At 39.5% G+C, this 24017-nt stretch overlaps 1 protein-coding gene across 12 annotated transcripts in view; it reads left to right on the forward strand.

Annotated features, from left to right (window-relative positions):
- The window catches only part of FABP7 (fatty acid binding protein 7), a 187413-nt gene that overhangs the window by 96855 nt on the left and 66541 nt on the right, over positions 1-24017 (forward strand). For 2 of the 12 annotated variants that reach the window (XM_058307354.2, XM_058307351.2), the window contains exon 4: positions 1639-1706. The exons of the other annotated variants lie outside the window; for them this stretch is intronic. The gene's annotated coding sequence lies outside the window, so the exon portion shown is untranslated. The remainder of the gene's footprint in view (positions 1-1638; positions 1707-24017) is intronic. 12 annotated transcript variants of the gene reach the window in all.

Below are 24017 nucleotides of genomic sequence, written 5' to 3' on the forward strand. Positions count from 1 at the left end.
GGGTGGTGACTCTCCTTACAGGGTGCACTCCTTGCGTGTAGGGCTCCCCTACGCGGGGGACACCCCTGCGTGGCAGGGCACTCCTTGTGTGCATCAACACTGCATATGGTCCAGCTCCACATGGGTCAAGGAGGCCCCGGGGTTTGAACCGCGGACCTCCCATGTGGTAGATGGACACCCTAACCACTGGGCCAAATCTGTCGCCTAGGGTGATAGATTTGTAACAATAGATTAGCCAATAATGACTTGTTATTATTAACTCTATAGTTTACCTTAGAGTTTACTCTTTGTGTTGTATAGTTCTATGGGCCTTGACAAATGTGTAATGTCATCTATCCACCATTACTTGTATCATACAGAATAATTCCAATTCCATAAAAGTCCCATGCTCCATCCATCCCTTCCCTCCTCTGCCTGAACTCCTGGCAACTAATGATTTTTTTTTACTATCTCTATAGTTTTGCTTTATCCAGAATTTAATATAATTGCAATCATATGTATATAGCCTTTTCAGACTCATTTCTTTCACTTAGCAATATCTATTTAAAGGTCCTCCATATCTTTTTTGTGACTTGAGAGTTCATTTATTTTTATCGCTGAAAAATATCCCATTGTATGGATATTCCATGGTTTGTTTATCCATTCATATATTAAAGGGCATCTTGGTTGTTTCCAAATTTTGGCAATTATAAATAAAGTTGCTATGAATATCACTGTGCAGGCTTTTGGATAGACAGAAGTTTTCAACTCATTTAAGTAAATGAGGAGTGTGATTGCTGGATCGTATGGTAAACCTATGTTTAACTTCGTAAGAAACTGCCAAACTGTCTTCCAAAGTGTCTGTACCATTTTTTTGTTTCTATCAGAGCCCCTGTAGTTTTGATTATTTTTATAAAAAATTTCTCAACCATTAGATTCCATGAAAACAGATAAATGACTGTTTTGCTTAACACGTAATTGGCATTCCGAATATATTTTCCAAGTAAAATAATAAATTCATAAATTAATGGAAGTGATTCTAGTTCAGCTAATTTATATTTAGTTATTTCTTTGGTAAATTACTGTTTATAATTGATAAAAGAAATTTTTCTTTTACTCCTGTAAAATAAACTGTTTCAATCATATATAATAGTAACCTTTAATAATCCCCAATTATTTAAGATTTCCCCTGGTATCATAATTGTTTTTCCCTTCCTGAAGTCAGTTTTCTCTAGTTCAAAAAATGGAGCTGATTCAAACAACATGAAGGTAATTATGGAATTGACATTTTTCAGATTAAACCAATTAAACCAAAGCAATTAAATTTCAAAATGGCAACCATAAAAGAACAATGTATCACTATTTAATGTACCAAATGAATGATGGAAATGTGTCCTAATATGTTTTTAAATGTCACCTCTTTATTGCATTTGCTAATTAAAGGAGGCTTTTCCATTCCAGCCCCACTGAAATGATTTTAGAACCTTCAGGAGTGATTTTCTTCTATTTTTTCCCACAAGACTGATTCCCTCTCATGTGACTATGCATAGTCTTCACACATGAAGCTTGGATAAGGCCTTGGGGTGGGGGTGGAGGTGGGGATGCCACTAATGTGTCAGCTCTAGGCCCTCAAGTGATGGTGGCTCTCACTGCTTCCAGAGCTCTGGGCTGAACACTTGGGACTGTGGATGGAATCTAGTGCGAGATATCTTCAGTCTGTTCTCCAGGTATGTTGTTGAAGCCCCCTGGAATTGTCCTTAGCACAATTGTAGTTCTCATTAGTCTTAAAATCTCTAAGGCCCAACAGAGGGGATTAGAAGATCTAAAAAAAAGTCTTTAGCTTGAATAGTCTATAATTCTAAATGGAATAGAGTATGGATTAGAGTGGATTTACTGATATTCTATTCATGAACTATTGTGATTAGTAAGCAAAGAAAATGTGGCATTGGTGTGGAGAAAGTGGCCATGGTGGCTGCTGGGGGTAGGGAGTGGGAGGAAGAGATGTGATGTGGGGGCGTTTTGGGGACTTAGAGTTGTCCTGGGTGATGCTGCAGGGACAGTACCGGACATTGTATGTCCTCCCATGGCCCACTGGGTGGACTGTGGGAGAGTGTGGGCTATGATGTGGACCACTGACCATGAGGTGCAGTGGTGCTCAGAGATGTATTCACCAAATGCAATGAATGTCTCATGATGGTGGAGGAGGTTGTTGTTATGGGGGGAAGAGTGGGGTGAGGGGGTGGTGGGGTATAGGGGAACCTCATATTTTTTTAATGTAACATTAAAAAAATAAAGACAAATAAATAAATAAAATAAAATTCTAAATGGAAGAAGAGGGGAATTAAAGGTGAGTAAAGGAAGGCTTATGCACTGAGGCTCTGGTTGTGGCAGGAGACATAGGGGCTGTGTGTTTGCCAATGTATGGATCCTGGTGTCCTAGGATTTCATAGAATTATTACAGGGCTCCATAAAACCATGTAATTGTGTCTAAATAAATACGGTCACATATTTGTATATGCTACCATTTTTAAAAGTATATAGATTATGCTTGTTATTTTAAAAGAATTAATTACTTTAAAATATTTGTCATAGTACCTTTTTGTCTACCATATATTTTCTTAATCAGCGGATACCTAAACTCTCTAACTCTATGTGCTCATGCTCTTCAACCTTGAGGGGTTATCCTGCACCTGAAACTCAGTAAGCCTGGGTCTAACCGCCACTGGCAGGATATACAGTCTATATTGAATCTCCCACACCTCATATTTCTAAGAATTATCAAATCCTACATGGCTCCATGTCATCTCTTCTTGTCTGCTGCTCTCTGTTCACTGTGTCCTGCTGTCTCCTAATGTTTCTTGCTGCTGCAGTTCTCCGGCCTCATTTTAAGATTATCCATAGAGTCCCCCCTTTAATACCCAAAGCAAAGGTACCACTCAGATGGTTGTAGTACATAGTAAATGTTATTGAAGGCTTGAGGATAACGTAAGAATTACAGTGCAGAAATAGGAAACCATATGGATATTCATTGTGATTGCTACTGGAGTCCATCAGTGGTGCCCATTCACAGGGTCTCCCTATTGGTTGGCTCTCTCTCTGGTGTCCAGCCTGCCACCTTGTTTCGGGGACCTGTGTACCTTCCACAGGCAAAGTTGCTAAAATCATGTCCTGTCTCTCTGGAACCTAGGGCTAGAATTCCTCTCCTGTTATATAAATAATTCAGCACATGGTAGGAGTCTTGGCAGTTATGCAATTCAGACCCCAATGAATAAAACTTTTAATAGGAACGATTAGTAACTTTTATTGTTCTGAAATTCATCGTTCTAAAAGTGGGATTCTCAATCGAGCCCCCACCACATCCAACCATCTACTCTTAAGCAAAAGTGCTTTACCAATTAAGGCAGGTGTGTGATTTTTTTTCTTAAATGCTTGGAAGAGTTCAGATTGACTTTTTTTTTTTTTTTTTTTTTGAAATTCTGGGCTGGGGATTGAATGCAGGACCTCCTTTGTGAGAAGCCTGCCTGCAACCACATCAGCTCCCCTGAGGTGATTTTTCCATTTGTTTTGCTTGTTGTTTTTTTGTTTTTAAGGAGGTACTGGGAACTGAACCTGGGACCTCTCATGTGGGAATCAGGTGCTCAACCGCTTGAACCACATCTGCTCCCCACAGACTGACTTTTGAGCAAGGCTCAGGGTTAAGATACAAGGGCATGCCTCTCCCTAATATACTTTACAATCATACATCTTTCCCCAAGCACATGAAAAGCCTGGCCTTCATAGAGGAATAGTAGAAGGTTTACTTCCTCTTCCATGCACGCACCACTGGCCTTGGCCTTTTCCCTTAACAAATTACAAACACCATTGAATGGAGGGATGTCCAGGGTTATCGGATGTTAAAAACTGGTCCTTAAAAAACCTCAGAAACCACCATTCTAGTGAGTTAAGTACTGGCCCAGCTCTCCAGAGACATAATGTCTAAACTTGATTATGAAATTAGCAAGTCATACCAACAAATCTGGCCTCTGTTGCCTCATATTTGAAATCAGGACTGCTCTTTTTTCTTTTTTTAAACTAACTGGCTGATTACTGAATTTCCTTATGGTTCCAGAAGTCTCAGATCTTTACAAATTACTCATGGACTGTTGATTTTTTAATTTACTTTTTTGGATTTTTTAAAAACAGCATTTATTAGTTTGACTTTACATCAATACTATTAAATTATAAAATAGGAAAAAGAAACTGGAATTTAGTATGCTTTGGTCAAGGTCAAATGTACATAGCAATCTCTTTTGCAAAATGTTACATTTCAGTCTTTAAAATTAGCCTATTAAATCATAACTCCTTGTTATGCATTTTTTTAAACTCAGAAGACACACTGAATTCAGTAATTGTCACGCAGCTCCTGAACTTCACAAGTCATTAAGAATGTGTTATGAAAGTTAGTCACTTGCTACCAGTCATAGACAGTGATAGAATTAGGAGCTGGATCTTAAGTTTCCATCGATACACTTAATTTATTATAAGTGAAATGTGAGTAACCCCCAAGGTAATTTAAAGGGGAAGATTGAGCCAAGAGTGCAAGTAATACAGAAAAACTGCAGTTTAAAAGACTAAACATTGTTTCTACTTAGATCTGTGATTACTACTTTGTGTGTGAAAAATAGAGATAAGAATGACCCAACTTATGTTTTCCAGATGAATCTGGAACCAAGTTACAGAGAGGATTTAAAGAAAGAGAGGAATCTTAGCCTAAAAAGAGTTTAAATCACATGTAAGCACAGCAGCCCAATGCCCAAGCTACTTGACCTGAGTAAAACAAATGTCTATGCAAAGAAAAATATTCAAAGTATCCTGCTGTGACTGGGTTAGCTTATCTTGGATAAAGAAACATGATGTTTTGGCCTACATAAAGCATCTGACTAAGAATTTACCAGGAAACAGGTTTTGAATTTTAATTCTTGGCAATTAATACTTGAAAAAAAAGACTGTGAATTAACAGGAGGTACACACCTTTGCTAAGCTTTTCTTCATGGTTGACAAGAGGATTTGCTAGGGAAAGCCACATATGCAAGTAGAATAAAAATGGCTGTGAACATTTGCATTATTTTTCATTATTCACACACCTGTGATACGGGGCTTCAGAAAATGCCAGAGCACTCCTTTTTGCAACCTGTGATGGATGATGCCTGTCAGAGAGCAGCGGGCCCCAGCATGTAAGGCCTTGAGGTTTTCTGAAACCTCAGTGCTCTAGGGTAGGGTATGTAGCTTGGCCCAGGGACAACTGCCTTCTCACATGAGAGTAATTTGAACCAGAACACTCTTCATCCAAGTGAAGCAAGAGCTATCATATAGATACTGATTAAAATTATTCTTAAGCATACTTTTGAGTACAAGTAAAACATTTTGAATAAAATATCCATCTAGCTTTGAAAATTCCAATTTTTGAGGTTATCGTACATGGATATGCCTAGTCTATTTCAGTCTAAAAATGAAATAAATTGGCTTTTAAGTGCTGATAAGTAGATTAGAATATGCTTGAATCATTGCTTTCCACCTTAGTTCCTGGCTATTTTTCATGAATGATTAGGAAATTTAAATGGTTTGTTTTCAGCAGGGTTGTGTTTAAGGTAAGTAGAGTCAAAGAGTTGACAACTAACAGCTTAATTGCTAGCAACACAATTATAAAAATCTTTGTTCCTACTGACAAGGCAAGTAGCAAATTAGTAAATACTTTAGTTATTGAGGGAACATTACATGACGGGGGACTAGGGAAAGGCATTTGCTATATAGGATTTTTAATCGTATTGAAGGTTTTATGGCAATAGCATTGTGTCTCTGGTTGAGCTACTCTGCTACTATTAGCAACAGCTCCTGCTACTACCACCTCCGCCTCTGCTCCAGCCATTTACGGAACAACCATAGCTGAAATGAAAGTTGTTGAACAACCTATAGGACACAGAAAAGGGCCAACCAGAACAGACCAGAGGCCTAAAATTGGTGTTAGGCTGAATACTAGCCCTCTTAACCCTCCGAGGTGATTATTATTATCCCCTTCTCAGATAAGGAAATTAAGGCTCAGGTTAAGGATCTGTCCATTGTTACACAATTGGTGGTGCTGGGAACAGAGATTTGTTTGACTCCAAAACCCCACATTGGCCTTAAGATAAAATGCTGACCATTCAGAAGTCCTTTTTCCCATCTCCAGACACACCTTTTCCATGAATTAATATGTGGAAATATCACCATTAAACAGTTTGGTTCTTTGCCAATGATCATGCGCTGCCTCCCTCATTTCATTGTTTTCATAGATTTATTCTCAGCACTTATGCTGTTACAAAGAGCTGCTTTAAATTGACCACATTTCAGAAGACTGCCTCTGATTATTTTTTATTCTGAAGGTGAATGTCTACACATGATGTCTAAAAAATACTAGCTGAATTGAAGGAGACCTCCTTGCCTTCTACCTTGGTCCATTTTTAACAAACTCTTTGATAGATCCAGACAGAAATGTTAGTCAGTACCATGCAGGATGTTTTGGTCTCTCAAGCTGACTGACTCTCCAGAGTAAACAAGTTCCAGTGAGTAGTTCTTTCTGCTATTTTTAAGTATATCCATGCTGGAAACAACATTTGAGAATTGTCAATTATTACAGTAGTTTTTAGGTTATTGCAAACCCATTCAACTTTTTATTATTCTCTTCAATGCTTTTAATTGTGATGGATTTGGGGGAATTTTTCCATACCATAATTCTTTAGCACCCTTAATCAAATGTCAGAGGATAAGAATGAAAACTCTGATGTGAGATGGACAGAGTGGCAGGATGACTTGAAAGGCCTTTCTTGGTTCAGACATGTTGCTAGCCTAGGATACAAATGTGGCAATGCTCACAGTGTCAGGGGAGCACTTTTATCAGGTCCTGCAGCATAAGCTTCCAATCCACACAGAGTATGTGTGTTTGGTGTGGGCTGCACCGTGTTGAGTGGACACAAAGTTCATTTCAGGAAGCGTTCATTGAACACCTCCTGTCTTCTGTCCACATTTAGAACCTATTTGTTCTTGCCTCTCATCTAGAACACCATATTAAACTGATTTCTTAGGGAACTTCAGGCTTGGCTATCAAAAGGTGACTTAGTTTCCTAGGGCTGCCATAACAAAGTAGCACAAATTAGATGGCTTAAAACAGTAGAAATGTATGGTCACCTGCTTCTGGAGAAAAGAAGTCCAAAATGAAGGTGTCAGCAGTGCTATGCTCCCTCTAAAACCTATAGGAGACAATCCTTCCTTGCCTCTTCTAGTTTCTGGAGTTTGCTGGCTTGTTGGCATTCTTTGGCTTATAGACACATCTCTCCAATCTCTGCCTTCTGTCTCCCCATGGCCTTCTCCCCTGTTTCTGTCTCTGTGCCCAAATTCCTTTCCTTAAAGCCCCCCCCCCACCTCGTCCCCTGCCCCAATCCAGTTTGGCATCATTTTATTTAATTATGTCTTCAAAAACCATATTCCCAAATAAGGTCTCATTCATGGGACCTAAAGATACAGTAGGATTGGAACATATTTTTCTGGGTGACACAATTCAGCCCATAACAAAGGGAAAGATCAGAAGGCCCAGGGCACACCTGATCTAGCCAGGCTGCAGCGTATGTCCTGACAGGGCAGATCTGGACAAAGCCAATTACATGATTTAATTTAATATTTTACTACAAGGACATTTTTAGTAAGGTTTGAAAATGGCTGACTAGGTAGCACTAAGGCTGTTTCTATACATCACTATACTTTGATAATTTAAACACCAGCAGATAGTCCATTCTTTTGATGATACATACTGGTAGCATGGAAGCAACATAATGTGTGGGGATCCCCTCCTCATTTATTGTTGGAGTACAATGGAGGAAAATCTCACCTGGTCTTTACTTCAGAGTTATTCTCAAGGTTATTCAGTTATTGCCAAATTTGTATGACCACAAGAACTGCCTAGGGTCCTTGTAAAACCTAGGTGTCAGGCTTGCTGAATTGGAAGCTCTAGGAAAAGCACTGGAATCTGTTTTGTTAACGGGCTTTCTAGGTGATCCTTTAGATCAGGCAAGTTTGGGAAACAATGTCATAGTTCATCTGGCATAACATTAATATTAGGTAAATATTCTACCTATACTCTCACCCCCCACACTCCTTTTATTTCCCTTTCTCTCCAAAAATAATCTTAGGAAGCAGCTAATTCACTTCATATCCACGGTCAGTCTCCAGGCTGACACAGGTGAGATAAAGTTTTGCCAATAGGCCTCATTTTTCATCCCCATTTCACAATTTAATCAAAGTGAAAAATCTGGTTCTTTTCTGTGGCATGGTGCATAAGAAAGAAGAGGAATTAATTTACACTGCCTGGTGTCAGGATGTAATATGATTATGTTGGCAAGGCTATAAAAAGAAAATACCCAAAGCTTATAAAAAATTCGAAAGAGGTCATTGTTATGGCAGATGGATGAAAAGTGCCTGATCATTTAACAGTTGCTGAGCTAAAAGGATATTCAGGCTGAGGTGTACCTAGCTGGGACAGCTTGATGAAGGTCACCAAATCTTAATTATAGCTTTAAAGGGGAAAGTAAAAATTATACAGTAAAATGCTTATTTATGATCCTTACTTTATAGAAATAAATACAGTGCAGTCAACTGTCAGTTACCAAAACGGACTCTGATCATGGGTTTCCTTTGCTGCATACTTTGGGGATTTCTTTCTGTTGTTATTTGATAACTGTCTTTAAAATGCAAACTGATTTTCATATTTTAACAAAAAACTACAAATATGAATTGTAAAATTAAACTAAAAGGATCTGAATCATTGGCCAAAAGTTCATATTTATGTCTCCATCAGTCTGCCAAAGGGCTGCTGATACAAAGTATCAGAAATCTGTTGGCTTTATAAAGGGTATTTATTTGGGGTAAAAGTATACAGTCCCAAAGCCGCCAACAGTCCAACTGAAGGTTGCTTTCTCACCAAAGTCAGTTGCCACATGTTGAAGCAAGGTGGTCACTGATCTCTGGCTGGTCTCTGCCTTCCCCTCAGGGCTTCCTCTTCCTTTTGAGGCACCATGGGCCCAGCCTCTTGAGGCTTCTTGCTTAAGTCAAAGTCCTCTCTCCTGGCACAGAGCTTGTCTCTCTGGGCTTCCTATATCAGTCTCGGCTCTCTTCCCAAGATCAGCTGTAAGCTATTAGGCAAACCCATAAGCTATCAGGCGGAATGGTTCATCTCTTCCCTGGGTTTTAGCTGTGTGAGCCTTCCTTATGTCACGTGGCCAGAGCAAAAATGACAGAGCTCTCTTTTCCCATGTGTCTTCTTGAGTGAGTGTCCCTTTATATCAGACCCAGAAGGGGAAGGGGGCAGGGACTCAACCTAAGCCTCCGACAGTCAAATCGAAAAGCCTAATTTTAACAGGTAGTCTAATCAAAAACACCTCAGCTGAATTTAATGCAATCAAAGGGTATTATACTCAGAGGAAGCGATTCGTTTACAAACATAATTTTTCTCTGTTGGGGATTCATAAAATAATCTCAAACTGCTACCATGTCTTAAACTATGTTCAGTTGTGACATGAAGATCAGTTAGAAGCTTTAAGACTAACACACCTGAAAGTAATAGAGAATAATTCTTTATATGGGAGTGTGCTTCCATTTTATTGCAAAACAATTTGTTCACAAATATATAATGTACATTATATATGCATATTATAAAGAACAGTGAGAAGTATAAAGAGGACAAAAAATTATGATCAAAATTCTGTATATTGCTTTACTCATGTGACTCAGCGTTAGTTTTACCAACCTGGGTATTGTGCCTTGTGTGGGTAATGGGCACACATGACAGTAAAGTGTCATTTTTTTAATGTGATCAGAATCTGTCAGACATAGCTTTTCTTCATCACTTAAGGTGACCCAGACAGTTACACTGCTTGGTTTGGGAGTGATTATTTCTATTTCCTAGTGACTTTGGTTAGGGATAGGAAGTGGCCCTATGTAATTAATATAGTAATGAGCAAAAAGTGACTCCATCTATCGCATTCCAGTGTTTGGTTTTGCAGTTTAGGTCACAGCCATTAGTAACTCTTTTGGCCAGTGATGGACCTACAGGCAAATTCCTTTCTACATGTCACTCTGTCAAGGGCAGAGGAGTCCTTGAGGCCTGAAGTGCTATGGACACAGACACCAGTTGGTAGTGGAAGCTTGGAGGGCCTGAGTGGGCAGTGTTTGAGGGCCCTTTTGGGTATGCTGTATCGAAATGAATTTTAGGTAGTTTATAATCAGAGTCTTTGTTTTAGTTTCTTAGGCTTCTCAAGCAAATATCATGAAATGGGTTGGGTTAAACAATGGGAATTTATTTGCTCACAGTTTGAGGCTGAGGAAAAGCCCTACTCAGTATGTCATCAAGGTGAGGCTTTCATCTCAAAGACTGGTGTTCTGGGGCTGGCTGGTGGCGATCTTTGGTCCTTGACTTGTCACACTGCAAAGTACACGGCAACCTCTCCTGACCTCTCCCTTCCCTTCTGGGTTTCATTGAATTTCAGCTTCCTGCTTCCCTGGCTTTCTCTCTACCTGAATTCCATTCTGCTTATAAAGGACTCCAGTAATAGGATTAAGACCCACACTGATTGGGCTGTGCCATGCTGTAACTGAAGTAACTTCATCAAAAGATACTACTTAAGCAGTGGGTTCACACCCTCAGGAAGAGATTCGATTTAAGAACATGTTTTTCTGGGGTATATGCAGCTTCAAACCACTATGGTCATTAAACAGTGACTCTAGTGTGGTGTGCTGACCATGTGTGGAAATGTGTGATGCTACAAGCTATTTTAAAATGTGGAGCCTCCAACAAAGGCCTTTCTGGTATGAGAAAAATACTTTGGTCCTGTTGGCCTGACCCCCTGCCAGTTGTTCAGTCACTGCCCAAGAATCAGTGAAGATTTGAAGACTAGGCAACTGGTGGCTCAGAGTATCCTGGAAGGCTAACTGGACTGCTTCCAGCCTAGCAACTGTGCACATCCCAAACAGCCTATCTTCGGTATATGGGAAGTCTGAGTCCAGCGAGCCCTGTTGCCTAGAATGATAGCATTGCCATCAGTTGGATGTACCAACTCTTTTTCCATGTCAGACAGTTGGTCCCAAGGGGCTCTGCAGTTGGCCAGGGGAGGGACATTGGAAGCATCATGACCATTGCCTCAAGATCCATGAGCAAGGCTCTGATCATGGGGGAAGGCGCTTCTTCCTGTAGTTTGGAAAGACCCTGTTTGTCAGGTTTTGCCCTCTACTGTAGGTACCATTTCCATTTTGTCAGTGAGGCTTCTCCTGCTGGGAGTTATCTTTCAGCCGTGGTGTTATCTTGTTGGCAAGGGCACTTCTATATGGGGTGTCATTTGGCAGGGCCCACCAAGGGAGCCAAAGATTTGATCTTATTCCTTGTGATGTGTTAAAGCATTCGTACTTATATTGGAGGAAGTAAGAACAAAAGATGCCACTGCTGTGGGGACCTTTTTAATAAGGATTGTTTCAATAGTCACAACTCCAGGAGGGTAGAAAATTGGGCCTTTGATATGCAGGGAGTAAGAGGTGGGGGCCTTTCAGGGAAGGGGCCATGTGGCCCCCTGTAGGGTGGCCTCATGGGGCAGATAAGCCAGGATCTGTGACTCTGATGGCAGTCCCCCCTGTTTTGACAATAGGTCCACCCTGTCCATAGCCTTACTGATGGTGTAAGTCATACTGAAAAGGTTGAGAAGACCAATTTGGGGGGAGGGTATCCTGTAAGAAAATTTTCCATGACTTAGTATCAAAGGGAATCTTTCCAGGGCCGGAAGAACTCTGGGATTCTGTTGTTTGAATGCTCAAAGAAATGAACCCATTGCATTATCTCAGTACTTTTAAAGTAACAATCAAGAGGTCGTCCTTAAGTGTTTACTCAAGGGCATCTCCTCAGGTGTTTTTTGTTTTTAAGTCAGTGTGGGAAGGGCAGCCAATCGCCCCATTTTGGGGGGATGAGAGTTGTAGCTCAGTCCCCATATTACAGATCCTCAGCAACCTATATGCTCTTTTTTCCTTGTCCCTTTGAACAAAATCTTTAAATATGATTTGACTTTCCAATTAAGTAAAGTTTTGAGGCTTAGTTTTAAAATTGGGGTCCCTTTTGGGGCCCTGCTTGACCTTATGCATGGTGACGGGAAAAATTTGTGGTTCCCACTGGGGAAGATGTGTGGTTCTGGCCTGGGAATATTTGTGATTCTGCCAACCAGTTTCTTAGACAACTGTCTCTCTCCCTAGGTGGACCCCGTGGGAGTTGGGGTTTGCTTTTGCTGGCGTGGTGGTGGTGGCGGCGGCGGGTTCCCCAGGTATAGCTCCTAGGCTATGGGAGAAGACCACCAGAATTTTGGCCTCCTGATAAGCAGAGCACTCAGTGTGGCCCATGCACATTGCATGGGAGTCTTTCATTTCTTAAGCAACTTAGAAACTTCCTCTGGTGCCTTAGGAGGTGCTGGCACAATATGCCCAAGGCCTTTTTGGAAAAAAAAAAATGTGTTTTTTTCCTCATTCCCAGGATTAGGTGTTTTTTGTTTGTTTGTTTTTTTAAACATATTCCATGGGACAGGGGATGAAGAGCAACCATAGCAGAGACTGCAGATTGTAGCAGCACCTTTGCTTGAGGGATACCATTGTGCTTCCTGTGGAGGTGGTACCCCTTAAGCTAGGGGTGAGTTTAAGACATGGAAACACCGTCCACAGACACACTGATGATCTCTCCCAGCTGCTGTGGTCCAGGCACCCGCAGATCTAGCACTCTTCCTTTTGGCCCACTTGCATTGCGTGCATTTAGCTCTAGCCAACCAAAAATCCTTCATTATGTAGTCAGTGTTACTCACTGTCTGGGTCACCCACACCAGCTGTTCCATTAGGGGGAGTACTGGTAAACAGGATTTCCCCACTTGCCTTACTAGGGCTGACCTTTTGGGGTTCCTGATAAGGACTCGGATTTACAGGACCACCAATTTGGAGTAGGGAAGTTAGGTAACACCTAACAGGCTAAAGGTGGCAGCCCAAAGCAGCATGCTTGTAGGTCAGCAAGTCATGGACCTTTCCCAGATAGTATTAGCTATCTAAGAGAGCCTGTTAGTAAGCTAAGAGCAGAGGAGGCATTATGCCTTGTTTCCCATAATTGTGACCTGCTCCCTTGTTCACTGTGCCACTTGTTCCAAATTGATTAAGTTGTATTTTAAATTTGGATCTGGATGGAAGTCAGGTGTGTCTCAAGAGGAAACCAAGACTCTAATGTATGAGAAAATAGTATGTTTACTTGCAGGTCCCAGCCGGGGATGGGGTGGGGAGGGGGGAACATCAGGGGTCGACCGGAATCGCAGTCAGCTTAGGTGGCTCAACCAGCACACAGAGTAAAAGGCACCCGTGGGCTTGTGATGGGTGCTTGTGCCTTTATTGTGGTCCAGAGGTGGAAGATAGTAGATTTCCAGCAGATGACAATTGGTTAGCTTAAAGCAAATATGCATGGAAGGGAAAGGGAGGTGCAATTGGTTAGCTTAAAGCAAATATGCATGGAGGGTGATGGAGATGGTTAGCTTTTCACTGGGGACCAGCCGTGGGTTTTGGGTGAGTTGTGTGGATGGTGTGGGTGGTGGCTGCAGATGCAGGTGTCGGCTGTGGGGGAGTCTGTGTCCCAGGGCTGCTTATTAACTAGGTCAGTGATCAGGTTTGAGACAGTTTGAGCCAAAGGTGGATGGTTGCTGAGGCAGCGCACATGTAACATTTGATAGCTATAACACCAAGTCACTGGGTTGAGCCAGAGGTGAACTAAGCAATAGAAATTTGAATAGGTTAGGAAATCCAAGTGTAGGGAAGGACTTGTGCCTTATCTCAGGGGAACTTAAAGCATCTTAAAGAAACATCTTATGTAGTATGAACCTGGAAAGACAGAACCTAAGGTGAAGAGAAGGGTCTAGGCAGTGGGCCTGAGTGCTCCCTCACAGAGTGGTGAAGAGAGCATCTGAAATGTTTTCATGGTCTCCAAGAACGGCCAAGAAGTGGCTTAAATGGGCCACAGACCCTAAATATACAGGGATTGGGACAAAGAGGGTGTATATCCCTCTATCTGAGAATATGATCCAATACAGTAGCAGTTGATATTAAGGCCCAGTGACCATTCAGATTTCAGCTCAACGAGGGTCAGCAGACATAGGACCTAAGTGAAAGTGAACCTGTCTACCCTGTACTTAAGGTCCCCTCTCAAGAAAAAATGGAAAGTGGTATTGGTTGGGGGGAGAATTAATCCTGTGGATTATGGCAGTTCTGTATTGTTTATGGATTCCAAAAATAGATACTTGATTGTGTTTGTAAGCTGGTCTGTTCTTCTGAGCATGTTAGATTATATTAGATTCTGAGATTTCACTTTTACTTTATTAAATCAAGATTAGGGCTTTTATTTGACCACGTCATTAGGGTGACTTGGTTTGAGTCCCTGTCTATGGGTAGCCTGCAGCTGTGGACTCTATAAACAGATGCTCAATCAAAGACAGGGGAGAAAATACTTAGAGAAGGGGAACACAGAGTGTTTTGGATTCTGGAGCCCCAGGGAGAGGAGAGAGCTGAGCTGTTTGCCTGATAATTTGCTGCTGAAGAGACTGGAGAGCCCTGAAGAGACTGAGAAAGCCCAGAAAGAAATGAGTCCCTGGGAGAGAGATGAGCCTTATGTTAACCTGCAGCTGCGTTAGGAAGAACCTGGGACCATGGAGTCTTAGGAGGAAGAGGAGGGCTGAACCCACACAGAGACTGGCAACCATCTTGCCTCCAACATGTGGCAACAGACTTTGGTGAGGGGTGAAACTTACTCTTTATGACCTGGTGACTATGTCTACCCCAAATACTCTTTATAAAAAACTACTGATTTCTGGTACTTTGCATCAGTGCCCCTTTGGCTGATTAATACATGGGAGATCATGTGTTGGCTGAAAATTTACCCCAGAGAGAATGAATTTTAGTATTGGAGTTATTTTACCTGAATTGCAAGATTGTTTCCTGCTGTGAAGGAAAAATGGGGACCTGTGAGTTGAAATAAAATCTGTTAAAGCTGCATTTACATTATTGCAAATTTTTTTGTTTTTGTTTTTGTTTTGTGACCAAGTGAAATGTTTACCTGACTCTTACAGGATAAGAAGAAAGTATTTTTTAAATTAATTTTATTGAAATGTATTTATAAACCATATAGTCTTATCTAAAGTATACAATTAGTGTCATTGATATAATCATAGATTTGTGCATTCATCACTGTAATCAATATTGGAGCATTTTCATTACTCCAAAGAGAAAAACCCCTACCCCTTAGTGGTCACTCTCAATCCTGCTATCCTTCCCCTGCCATATGTATTTGCTAATCTAAAGAAATTAAGTTTTTAACTAACAGTTAAGACTATGACTTCCTTTTCTGGCATTATGGAAAATGTAATGTCTCTGAAAATAACTTTAATATACAACACTTTAAAATATAGAATCTAATATTTTTAAATCTCTTTTTAAATGAATGTACATGTTGGAAAAATCTTTGTAAGCCCCTGAGGTGGTCTGAAACTGTCTGTATCCCAGAAAAGCATTGTTTTTAAAGTTATTTCTTTCCTCTGTGTGTGTACCCATTATAAATAGGATCCTTTGATGAGGCTACTTTGGTTAAGGTGTGATCCGTCTCATTCAAAATGGGTCTTAAGCCACTTACGGGAATCCTTTATAAGAGAATGAAATTCAGAAAAAGGGAGAAAACCACAGAAGGAAGAAGCTGAAAACAGTAAAACTCAGAAGAGGAGGGAGAGACCAGCAGATGCCACCATGTGCCTTGCCATGTGGTAGAGGAGACAAGGATTGCTGGCAGCCAGGGTCCAGAAAGAAAGCATTACCATGATGATGCCTTGATTTAGACATTCTCCTGGTGTCAAAATTGTAAGCTCATAAACTAATAAATTTCCATTAGATAAACTGAGACCATTTCGTATTATGTGTTTTCAACAGCCTAGCAAACCAAAACGGCCCCAAACAATGAGAAATCACAAAATATAGAGGTAAGCTATGCTAAATCCAAAGGCTCCCCTGGGTTCACTGGTGACTCAAACAACTTATGTTTCATTTATTTATTTATTTATTTATTTATTTATTTATTTATTTTGTAAAAATATTACATTAAAAAAAATATGAGGTCCCATTCAACCCCACCACCCCCACCCCACCACTCCCCCCCCAGCAACACTCACTCCCATCATCGTGACACATCCATTGCATTTGGTAAGTACGTCTCTGGGCATCTCTGCACCTCATGGTCAATGGTCCACATCATGGCCCATACTCTCCCACATTCCATCCAGTGGGCCCTGGGAGGATTTACAATGTCCGGTGATTGCCCCTGAAGCACCATCCAGGGCAACTCTAAGTCCCAGAGGCACCTCCACATCTCATCTCTTCCTGCCATTCCCCATACCCATCAGCCACCATGTCCACTTTTCCCACTCCAATGCCACCTTTTCTCTGTAGACCTTGGATTGGTTGTGTCCATTGCACCTCTATGTCAAGAGGAGGCTCAGATTCCACATGGATACTGGATGTAATCCTCCTGCTTTCAGTTGTAGGCACTCTAGGCTCCATGGTGTGGTGGTTGTCCTTCTTCAACTCCATCTTAGCTGAGTGAGGTGAGTCCAATAAATCAGAGTGTAGGAGCTGATGTCTGTTGAGGCTCAGGGCCTGGCTATCATATTGTCAGTCCAGAGATTCAAATCCCCTAAATATATCTTAAACCCCAACACCAACTACAATTCCAGTAAAGTAGCATGAAAGTCTTGTGAAAAGAGATCCCATCTGAGTCCAATTTCATCACGCAGAAACACCAGCTCCAAGGAAGGGCCATCTTACATGGCAGTGAACCCCATCTGCCATGACCATAGAACCCATGGGTCTCTTTAGCCCTCAAAGGAATGAATACCTGGGGTTGTATCTACTTTATCTGTCTCTTAGACTCTGCTCAGTTGTGCATAAGGGCAATCCTTCTGACAACCTCCAGACTCTTTTTTAGAGACTCGTAGCCATATAAACTCATTTCTCCTTTCCATTTCCCCCTTACATTAGGTCACACAGCATTTTAAAGTCATGTTATTATATGTAGACAGGGATATTCTGCTGATCCCCATTGAACCTTCAATTCAAGGTAATTTTCCAGTTGCATCATCAGTTGGTACTTGGTAGTGATCCCTTGGTGCCAGGGAGGCTCATCCCTGGATGTCATGTTCCACGCTGGGGGGAAGGCATTGCATTTACATGCTGAGTTTGGCTTTGAGACTGTCCACATTTGAGTAACATGAAGGCTGTCAGGAGGAAATTCCCAGGCACAGTACTGCTCTAGGCCTTGTTCTTATTTCAGGCATATAGGCTCACAGTATAGTCATTAGTATCATGCTGTCACTGTTGGACCCTCATTCCTTCCTGGTCCTTACATTGCACCTGGGGGACTGCCGCTGCTCCCCTAGGGACCTCGACAGAGCACCCATGTTCAGGTAACAAGGGAAGAAAGTTAGGACCCATTTAAGTTGGGTGTATTAGTCATACACAGGGCTGCTTATGGAAATCTGTTGGCTTTTATAAAGGGTATTTATTTGGGTAAAAGCTTAGAGTCCCAAAGCCATAAAAAGTCCAACTCAGCGTTGCTTTCTCACTAAAGTCAGTTGCCACCTGTTGAAAGCAAGATGGTCACCAATCACTGGATGGTCTCTGCCTTCTCCTTTGGGCTTCTTTCTTTTGAGGTTCTGTGGGCCCAGCTTCTTCCCAGTTTCAACTGCAGGCTGGCACTGGATTTGTCTGTCAGGGCTTCCTGTATCAGCCTCAGCTCTTTCCAAGGTCAGCTGTAAGCTATCGGGCAAAATGGTTCATCTCTTCCCAGGCTTTAGCTGCTTTGAGCCTCCTTCTCCTTTCTGTCACATGGCAGGATCTCTTCCATGTGTGTCTGTGTGAGTCCCTTTGTATCAAACCCAGCAAGCATGTAGGGACTCAATCTGAGTCATAATTTATTTGCGTAGTCAAATCAAAAAGCCTAATCTTAACAGGCAGTCTAACCAAGGACACCTCAGCTAAATTTAATGAAATCAAAGGGTATCACTCTCTTAGGAATAAATTAGTTTACAAACATAATCTTTCTCTTTTTGGGATTCATAAAATAATCTCAAACTGCCACAGCAGACAATCAGATTGGATACTTAGCGTAAGGTTTAGACTGCTGAAGGGTGTCATGCTCAGTAAAAGGGTAAAGTGGTAAGATCCTACCCGGAAAGGAAGACAGTAAGGATATTTGCTAATCTTGGCTCTGCCTCTCCATGGAGAGGGGAGGAAAAGGCTCTCCTGATAATTCATAAGCTGAGTGGAACATTCACACAGGTTTTTAGGTTTGCAACTGTGTAGTCAAAAATCTCATGCTGATAATTTAAAGCTAACTACTTTGGTAAGCTCCCAGACACCCATTAGAAGCCTAGTCAGAGCCTCTGCAGTGGAAAACACTTTAACCTAGGTCTCAAGTAATTTCCAATTTCCAAAGAAAAAGTTTAAAAAAATATGAGGTCACAACCAAAATAAAACATGCAGTGAAAATAAGCAGTCATGAGAAAGTTCCACAGAAATAATAGAATCAGACTATAAAGAATTCAGCTATTGAAATTATTCATAACAGAATTTTTTAAAGTTAGGCTTGCTATATCTAAAGAATAAATGGGAGTATTTTAATTACCTATGATTAAAGAATGAAATACTATAATACAGTGAAGTAAAGTTGAAAAAAGAACCTAATAGTGCATCTAGAAATGAAAAATAAAATAATTGGAAATAAAAACTCTTATGTATAGGTTAAACAGCAGATTAGACACAACTGTAGAGAATTGGTGATCTGAAAACATGCTAAATGCATCACATAAAAGAGAACTTGAGAGACATGGTCAATAGAATGATAATGTCAGTTACATGTCTAAAATTCCAAAGGATGTGACAGAAAGAATGAAAAGCAATATTCAAAGAGATAATACTGTGAATTTTCCAGAATTGATGAAATTCTCAAATTCAGGGTCCTAACAAATTCCAGGATAAAATTGCCTTCTAATTTTACATTTATTTTAATGTGCATTAATTTCATCTGTACAATTAGATGATACTCTTTCAGGGATGGGCTTACATATTATGCTTCTTTTATGCCCCATCACAGTTTTTAGTCTTATTTTTCACTGATTCACCAGAATCTTGACTTGAGTGAGATATATAGTAGATGCTCAATAACAGTTTGTTGAAAGAAGAATGAATCTTTTCTCAACAAATATTTGAAGTTTAGCAGAAGGATCAATGAATGAAGTGTCAGATGAAATGGTTCTTGCTCTTGCCTCTGTTACTTACTAGTAGGGTCACTTTAGCCAAACCACTCATTTCTATGATCTTTGGCTTCATTTAAAATGAAGATAGCTGTGACTACTCAAAGTAGTCACATGTTTAAACATGTTTAACATTATTTGCTCAACATGTTTGTATTAGTCAGGGTTCTCTAGGGAAACAGAATCAACAAGAAATATCTGTCAATAGTATGCGATTTTATGAGTCTCTCATGTGACTGTGGGGATGGAGAAGTTCAGGTTCTGCAGGAAGCCTGCAACTAGGATCTCCAGTGAAAGTCTAATGAAGGTTCTTGATGAGTTCTGGGAGACAGTGGCTGTCCAAAGGTGACCTGGGAAATTCTTAGTCAATGCTGGAATTTCCTAAGAGAAAATGCTGGAAAAGTAAGGAATCTCTTCTATTTTTAAGGCATTCTACTGATTGGATAAAGCATCACTCATTGCTGATGGCTGTCTTCCTGACTGATATAATTGTAATCAGCCATCTATGTTTTATCACTGCAGTAAAGTGAATGGTGACTAAAGTCCATAAATGCCTTGTATTACAATTAGCCCAGTGCTTGCTTGACCAAACAACTGGGCACAATTACCTGGTTGAGTTGACACAATAGCCTAACCATTACAATGTTTGTGCCGTTTTTTCATATTATGAAAATCTTCATTATAGAAAATTTGGGAAATACAATCCAGTTTAAAAATGAAAATAGAAATCATATAAAATTCCATTACCTAGAAATTTTAATGTGTTTCCCTTACAATGTTTTCAATGCATACGTTTGTTTTAAGGTCATTTTTTTACTGTATGTATATGTAACAAAATTTTCCATCTTAACCACTTTTAACTGTACACTTCAGTGAAAGCTATTACACTCACTGTTGTGGTGCCATTGACATGATCCACTACCAAGACTTTCTCATGATCCCAAACAGAAACTTTGTGTTTCTTAAACAAAACCTCTCAGTTTACCCCTCTAACCCCTGGTAACCTCTAATCTACTTTCTGTCTCTATGAATTTGCTTGTTCTAAATATTTCACATAAACAGAATCATCAATGTTTTAGTTTGCCAAAGAACTGCTGACACAAAGTACCAGAAATGGGTTGATTTTTATAAATGAGATTTATTTGGGGTAAAAGCTTCCAAGGCTGTGAAAAGTTCAACTCAAGGCACCATAAGAGATGCTTTCTCACCAGAGTCAGCTGCCATGTAGTAAAGCAATATGGCCGCCATTCTCTGCCAAAGTCCCTGCTTTTCTGCAGCTGTAGGCAAACCTAGCATAGTGCTCCTCATTCAATCTTGGTGGCTCCACTTTCTTCCCAAGTTCAGCTATAGTCTACCAGGCATATGTCTCATCTCCCTGAGCCTCAGCTCTTTAAGTCTTCTGGGGACTTCTCACCTTGCAGCTCAACTTTGGGCAAAACTGGAGTCCTTCCTCTCACATTGCAGTATCAAATATGGCAGCTTCCTTTTCTCTGTGCCTACATTTTTATCAGACCCAACAAGAGGGTGGAGACTCAACCTGAGTCATACCTCAATGACATAGTTCACTTTAGTAGGGTCTCACACCCACAGAAATAGATTGACAACATAATCATTCTCTTTTGGGGATTCATAAAATAATTTAAAACTGCCACATGCACCATTTGCCCTTTTCTGTTAGGCTTATTTCACTCAGTGTAATGATTTCAAGGTTCATTTATGTTGTAGTATGTATGAGAACTTCATTTTTTTTTTTAATGGCTCAATAATAGTTCATTCTTGTATATACTACACTTTATTCATCTCTTTATGGACACTTGGATTGTTTCCACCTTTTAGATACTATGAATAATGCTGCTGTGAACAAATATTTGAGTTCCTATTTTCATTTCTTTTGGATATATACTTAAAAGTAGAATTGCCATTAATTTTCCAGTTTTCTTTCTGTTATTGATTTCTAGCATCATTCCATTGTGGTTTGAGAAGATGCTTTGTATGATTTCAGCCTTCTAAAATTTATTTAGATTTGTTTTGTGACCTAACATATAGTCTATCCTGGAGAATAATCCATGTGCACTTGAGTAGAGTGTATATTCTGCTGTTGTTGGGTGTTGTGTTATACATATTGAAGTTAGGTATAGTTGGCTTATAGTATTATTCAAGTCCCCTTTTTCATTACTTCTGTTTACATATTATATCCTACCAGTATTGTAGAACTGTCTATTTGTCCCTTAAATTCTTCATATATTTTGGGGCTTTGTTGTTAGGTGTGTAAATGTATATAATTGCTATAGCTTCTAGATTGATGGCTCCTTTATAATATATAATATCCTTCTTTGCCTCCTGTAATAGCTTTCAACTTTTGTCTGATATTAAGATAGCCTGCCCAGCTCTCTTTTGGTTATTACTTGCCTGGAATATTTTTTCTCTCCTTTACTTTCAATGGATTTTTGTCTTTGGAGCTAAGGTGAGTCTCTTGTAAGCAGCAATGAGTTGGATCACCCTCTTGTTTTTAATCTATTCCACGAAACTCTGCCTTTTATTATAGTGATTTTAATCCATTTACATCCAAAGTAATTACTGACAAGGCAGAATTTACTTCAGCCAGTTTGCCATTTGTTTTTTCTAAGGTTTATTGTTTTTGTCCCTCATTTTCTCCATTGCTGCCTTCTCTTGTGTTTTATTGATCTTTTGCAGTGAAGCATTTTCATTCCTTCCTCATTATTTCCTTTTCATATATTTTAAAGGTATTTCCTTTGTGGTTACTGTGGGATTTATATTTAACATCCTAAATCTGTAACACTGTAGTTTGATTTTTGCCAGCTTACCTTCAATAGAATACACAAGCTTTGTGTTTATATTCCTTCATCCAACCCCCTTTATATTGTTCTTTATATTTTGTGTACCCAATATGTTTGTACTTTGTGCCCAATATCATAGATTTATGATTATTATTTATGCATTTGTATTTTAGATTATGTAAGAAAAAAAGAAGAGATACAAACCAAGAATACAAAAATACATTTATATTTACCCATGTAATTACCCTTATTGTGAATCTTTATTTCTTCATACAGCTTCAAGTTATTTACTAGTGTCTTTTCCTTTCATCCATAAGGACTCCTTTTAGCATTTCTTTTAGGGCAGATCTAGTGGTAACCCACTCACACAGCTTTTGTTTATCTGGAATGTCTTGATTTCTCCCTCATTTTTGAAAGACAGTTTGGCTGGATATAGAATTCTCAGTTGACAGGTTTTTTTCCTTCTGACTTTAAATATGTCATCTTATTGTTTTCTGGCCTCCATGATTTATAATTGCACGTCCAGTATGCTCTGTTTTCTCCATAACCAGAAACCAGGGACCCACACTGGAATGTGGACCGTCATCCCACCGAAGGGATGTTGCCAGGGCAAATGAAAGTGCTATGCAGTTCTCCTACCATTTTTGTTTGTCTTTTTCTTTATTCAGCATTTGCCGAATTGCTTTTTATCTTTGACAGTTTTCCAGAGTTCTGGGAAAGTTGGTTCTGATAGTTTCTGCTTGTTTTTCAAGGTTTCCATGGAAGAGTGTGTCTCTGGAGTTTCTTACTCTGCCATCTTGCTGTCCTCACTCTATGTGTATGTTTTAAAAATTAATACTGCATGTATTCTGGTTTCAAACTTCTTCATTTGTTGATGTCTGTTGGTATGTTTTAGATATCATTCTTTATGGTTTCATTTTTTTCTATTGAATTTATATAGTATTAAGAAATAGTTAATATTTCTCATTTTATATAAGGTTTTTGTAAAATCTATGTGCATCCATTTATGATTTTTATTTTGTTACCTTAATTGAAGGTTAATAGCAGCATACATAATTTGAACAAAAGCATTTCCATAGTATAGCTTTTCTTTCTGAAATTATTTGCTGTTTGATTGAAAACTATTTTCCTTCTATGACCCAGAAAATCTTTAAAATGATTCTTAAATTCTTGCTACTATGATTTTTTATTGAATTTTTATGTGATGAAACACTAAAATGATTTATTTTCCTATAAAGAACAATGAAGTACTGAAGATAATGTCGAAAACAAATCAGAGCATGAAAAGGCTCAACCATTTCTCCCCTTTCTTCATTTGGAAGAAAAAAGATGAAAATTAAATTCTTTCAAAAAAGTACTGCGAGACCTACCGAAGAAATTTTCTTTAAATTTTTGGAATAGAAGAAAGCAACTTTACTGAAACTTCGAAAATTTTGTACATTAAAAAACACCTTCCCTATGTATTAACATAATTTATCCAGTTTAATTAAGGAAAGATGTATTATTTCATTCCTCAGCCATGTCCTTTACTTTTGCCAAGACATTTTGTCTTTTGGCTCTGTATACTTTTTTTTTTAACAAATCAATTTTATTGATACATATTAAGAAGGCATAAATCCATCCAAAGTGTACAATCAGTGGTATTTGGTATAATCCCATAGTTGTGCATTCATCACTTCAATCATTATTAGAACATTTTCATTATTCCGATAATAAAAAGAATAAAATAACAAAAAGCTCATTAGTCTCTCTATGCTTCCCCTGCTGTACATAGCTCCTATTCTGTTTCCAGCTCTCAAGATTATAGCTTTGTATACTTTAATATAGTTGG

This window comes from Dasypus novemcinctus, chromosome 11 (genome assembly GCF_030445035.2).
Source record: "Dasypus novemcinctus isolate mDasNov1 chromosome 11, mDasNov1.1.hap2, whole genome shotgun sequence".
NCBI lineage: Eukaryota > Metazoa > Chordata > Mammalia > Cingulata > Dasypodidae > Dasypus > Dasypus novemcinctus.